The sequence below is a fragment of the Marmota flaviventris genome, chromosome 14 (assembly GCF_047511675.1).
Source record: "Marmota flaviventris isolate mMarFla1 chromosome 14, mMarFla1.hap1, whole genome shotgun sequence".
Classification (NCBI taxonomy): Eukaryota; Metazoa; Chordata; class Mammalia; order Rodentia; family Sciuridae; genus Marmota; species Marmota flaviventris.
In genome coordinates, this window is record NC_092511.1 from 80,202,655 (window position 1) to 80,208,201 (window position 5,547).

Below are 5,547 nucleotides of genomic sequence, written 5' to 3' on the forward strand. Positions count from 1 at the left end.
ATCAATTGAGGAAATAGAAGAAACCATCAAAAGACTACCAACTAAGAAAAGCCCAGGACCGGATGGGTATACAGCAGAGTTTTACAAAACCTTTAAAGAGGAACTAATACCAATACTTTTCAAGCTACTTCGGGAAATAGAAAAAGAGGGAGAACTTCCAAATTCATTCTACGAGGCCAACATCACCCTGATACCTAAACCAGACAAAGACACTTCAAAGAAAGAAAACTACAGACCAATATCTCTAATGAACCTAGATGCAAAAATCCTCAATAAAATTCTGGCCACTCGGATACAAAGGCACATCAAAAAAATTGTGCACCATGATCAAGTAGGATTCATCCCTGGGATGCAAGGCTGGTTCAATATAAGGAAATCAATAAATGTTATTCACCACATCAATAGACTTAAAAATAAGAACCATATGATCATCTCGATAGATGCGGAAAAAGCATTCGACAAAGTACAGCATCCCTTTATGTTCAAAACTCTAGAAAAACTAGGGATAACAGGAACATACCTCAATATTGTAAAAGCAATCTATGCTAAGCCTCAGGCTAGCATCATTCTGAATGGAGAAAAATTGAAGGCATTCCCTCTAAAATCTGGAAAAAGACAGGGATGCCCTCTCTCACCACTTCTGTTCAACATAGTTCTCGAAACACTGGCCAGAGCAATTAGACAGACGAAAGAAATTAAAGGCATCAAAATAGGAAAAGAAGAACTTAAATTACCACTATTTGCAGATGACATGATTCTATACCTAGCAGACCCAAAAGGGTCTACAAAGAAAGTATTAGAGCTAATAAATGAATTCAGCAAAGTGGCAGGATATAAAATCAACACGCATAAATCAAAGGCATTCCTGTATATCAGCGACAAATCCTCTGAAATGGAAATGAGGACAACCACTCCATTCACAATATCTTCAAAAAAAATAAAATACTTGGGAATCAACCTAACAAAAGAGGTGAAAGACTTATACAATGAAAACTACAGAACCCTAAAGAGAGAAATAGAAGAAGATCTTAGAAGATGGAAAAATATACCCTGTTCATGGATAGGCAGAACTAACATCATCAAAATGGCGATATTACCAAAAGTTCTCTATAGGTTTAATGCAATGCCAATCAAAATCCCAACGGCATTTCTTGTAGAAATAGATAAAGCAATCATGAAATTCATATGGAAAAATAAAAGACCCAGAATAGCAAAAACAATGCTAAGCAGGAAGTGTGAATCAGGCGGTATAGCGATGCCAGACTTCAAACTATATTACAGAGCAATAGTAACAAAAACAGCATGGTACTGGTACCAAAACAGGCAGGTGGACCAATGGTACAGAATAGAGGACACAGAAACCAATCCACAAAACTACAACTATCTTATATTTGATAAAGGGTCTAAAAGCATGCAATGGAGGAAGGATAGCATCTTCAACAAATGGTGCTGGGAAAACTGGAAATCCATATGCAACAAAATGAAACTGAATCCCTTTCTCTCGCCATGCACAAAAGTTAATTCAAAATGGATCAAGGAGCTTGATATCAAATCAGAGACGCGCCGTCTGATAGAAGAAAAAGTTGGCTACGATCTACAGTCGGTGGGGTCGGGCTCCAAATTCCTCAATAGGACACCCATAGCACAAAAGTTGATAACTAGAATCAACAAATGGGACTTACTCAAACTAAAAAGTTTTTTCTCAGCAAAAGATACAATAAGAGAGGTAAATAGAGAGCCTACATCCTGGGAACAAATCTTTACTCCCCACACTTCAGATAGAGCCCTAATATCCAGAGTATACAAAGAGCTCAAAAAATTAGACAATAAGAGAACAAACAACCCAATCAACAAATGGGCCAAGGACCTGAACAGACACTTCTCAGAGGAGGACATACAGTCAATCAACAAGTACATGAAAAAATGCTCACCATCTCTAGCAGTCAGAGAAATGCAAATCAAAACCACCCTAAGATACCATCTCACTCCAGTTAGATTGGCAGCCATTATGAAGTCAAACAACAACAAGTGCTGGCGAGGATGTGGGGAAAAGGGTACACTTGTACATTGCTGGTGGGACTGCAAATTGGTGCAGCCAATTTGGAAAGCAGTATGGAGATTTCTTGGAAAGCTGGGAATGGAGCCACCATTTGACCCAGCTATTCCCCTTCTCGGTCTATTCCCTAAAGACCTAAAAAGAGCATGCTACAGGGACACTGCTACATCGATGTTCATAGCAGCACAATTCACAATAGCTAGACTGTGGAACCAACCTAGATGCCCTTCAATGGATGAATGGATAAAAAAAAATGTGGCATTTATACACAATGGAATATTACTCTGCATTAAAAAATGACAAAATCATAGAATTTACAGGGAAATGGATGGCATTAGAGCAGATTATCTAAGTGAAGCTAGCCAATCCCTAAAAAACAAATGTCAAATGTCTTCTTTGATATAAGGAGAGTAACTAAGAACAGAGTAGGGTCGAAGAGCATGAGAAGAAGATTAACATTAAACAGGGATGAGAGGTGGGAGGGAAAGGGAGAGAGAAGGGAAAATGCATGGAAATGGAAGGAGACCCTCAGAGTTATACAAAAGTACATACAAGAGGAAGTGAGGGGAAGGGGAAAAATAATACAAGGGGGACAAACGAATGTCAGTAAAGGGGGCAGAGAGAGAAGAGGGGAGGGGAGGGGAGGGGAGGGGAGGGGAGGGGGGATAGTAGAGGATAGGAAAGACAGCAGAATACAACAGACACTAGTATGGCAATATGTAAATCAATGGATGTGTAACTGATGTGATTCTGCAATCTCTATATGGGGTAAAAATGGGAGCTCATAACCCACTTGAATCAAATTGTGAAATATGATATATCAAGAACTATGTAATGTTTTGAACAGCCAACAATAAAAAATTAAAAAAAAAAAAAAAAAAAAAAAAAAAAAAAACAGACAACAGTACCCTCTTATGGCCACTATTATCCCAACTCTCATTATGTTTCCACAAAGGGATTGATTCATGACATGTGGAGATGATATTTCAAGTATTATCCATGAATCTGAGATCAGGGGAAATTTTCACAGAGAAAACTGAAAATGATGAAAATAATTCAGTATACAAAAATAATTAGCAAAAGACAAGCCAAAAGCCTGGAGCCCATTAAAGAGAAACAAGTATGTGCTACAACAAACTTTTCTCTTAAGAGACAAATGACTTGTAATTCAAAGTAGGCCAGTATGTGGCAGCACCAGATACACTGAGATTATTAGAAATGGAGAACAGCTGACTGTCCTGAAAACCTAGGAGGAGCAGCTGCCTTTAACAAGGTGTAGGGTGTGCTCATAAGCTTCCCACCACTGTGAGCAAACACCTCCGCACAGCACCTCATGGGGAAAAGGCTGATCTTGATTCTTGGTTTTAGAGTTTTCATGCCACAGAAGAAGGCACCTTGGTTGGGGTCTCTGTGTAGGCAGAACACCATGCACCATGGCAGGGCTTCTAATGCAGGGCAGAGCTGCCCACCTCAGGAAGACAGGAAGAGGGGAGACAGAGAATGAGAGAGAGAGAGAGAGAGAGAGAGAGAGAGAGAGAGAGAGAGAGAGAGAGAGAGGTGTCAAGGACAAGGCACACCTTCCTGTCATGCCTCAGTCGCTTTTCAGGGACTGTCATAGGGAGATACATCTCCCTGGTCTCAGTGGCTCAGGTAGTAACGATGTGTCTTCTCAATGTTCTGCAGACTGAAGGTCCAAAGTCAAGGGGCAGCAGATGACCTCTCTGTCATCTGCTATCTTCCTAGTGATCCTTTCTTGTCTGTCCTCACAGGCTTCTCCTTGTGGCCTGAGAGGGATGGAGAGAGCTCCCTAGACAGAGAGCTCCCTGGATATCTATTCAGAAGGAAACAGACCCTGTGGGATCAGCCTCACCTTGGTCCTAGTTTAACCTCCATCCCTTCTTATAGACCCCTTCTGCAAACACACCAACAATGAGGTGAGGCATCAAAATACGAATGGGGGCAGTTTTACTAATACTAAAGAAATGACCTTAGTGACTAGGTGAAAGGGTACAAAGGCAGGGCTGGGAATCCAGTCTCAGAGCACCAATACGGAGAGGTTTGTCCACATCTCAGCCCCCAGGCAGGTCCTCCACATGCTCCTGGACACAGAGTCCCTATTCAAGCCTGGGGATCTCCCTGTAGGTAATGGACAATATCACTCTATTTCTTACCAAGCATTTCCAAGATCAAGCTTCTTTTTCAAATTGTCATCTGTTCTGACACCTACTGGTTGATGATTGGTATTGCATCTTACAGTGTCAGAGATGGTACCAAGGAGGCTTCCTGTAGTCCCTTCTTCTTTCTGATGGAGCTCACTCTATTGCATCAGTCACCAGAGGGATTCTGTAGAGAACAGAAAATGATCCCTCCTCTGATGTAGACACCAACTTTAGGGCACAAGACAAACAGATAATTTCATATTTAGAAAATAAAAGAGTCCTACGACAGTAGGGCACATCTAGACACTGTAATCCAAATGAGATGCCACAGGTGTTGATTTACAAAGGCTCCTGAGGGCTGCAGGGCATACTGTCAGAGGTGGCTGGAACCTGTTCTCCTGGTCTAGATATATCCATGCAGCCCCATGCCTATCATACCAGGAGCTTTCCAGAGCAGAATCTGGACCATAGCAGCTACACCAACTGGGGAAAGAACTGAGGCCACCAGTGGCTGGTGAGGTTTGTATTCTGAGCTGCAGCTCCATGAAAGGCTTTGTGAATCTTTTAGACCAACACTGGCCAACAGAATCTTCTGCCATGATGAAGAGATATGTATCTGAGCTGTTTCATGTGGCAGCCATTAGTCACACAGGGCCTGTGAGTTTAGGCATGGGAAAGAACCAAGTGCCAATGAAAAATTGTAAAATTTTTCATTGTAAAATTTAACTGAATCTAGGTTTATAGAGTCACTGAGGATAGTGTGCTCCACGTGAGACAGCACAGTTCGAAAATCAACATCAGCACAATTTCTTCTGCCACCAGGATGCTAATTGACAGGCACACAGTCTGCCCCATGCCATGGCAATAGTGATAGACAGTGGCATCCTCAGCCTCCAGGCTGCCTCTGTAAGGCAGACATTAGAAAGGTGATGTCTTGTTACTATAATGTCTTTTTCTGCTGGAATATTTTCTAAAGATTTTTGTTCCTCTAAATGGCTCATGTTTCCCTGTTCCTTTGTGTGCCTTGCCATCTTCTGTTGAAATGCAGCCTTTGAATTAAACATTCACCTTACCAGTCTTTGGATTCTGATGTTGAACCCTTCTCTGATGATCAGGGCTTGCTCTGAGGACTGGGGTCTGCCTGGTAAAGGCTTTGATATTTCCTGGGCATCCAGGTGCCCCAGTGTGTGCTTCCCTTCCCAATTTCCCCAGAATCCATGGCTATTTAGAAATGTGCTGGGTATCCTGAGAGTTCTGTGGCAGCTTCTTTAGGGTTTGGGTGTGTGCTGTGTGTTTCCTGATCCCTTTCCCTTCATGCAGGCCAAAGTTCCC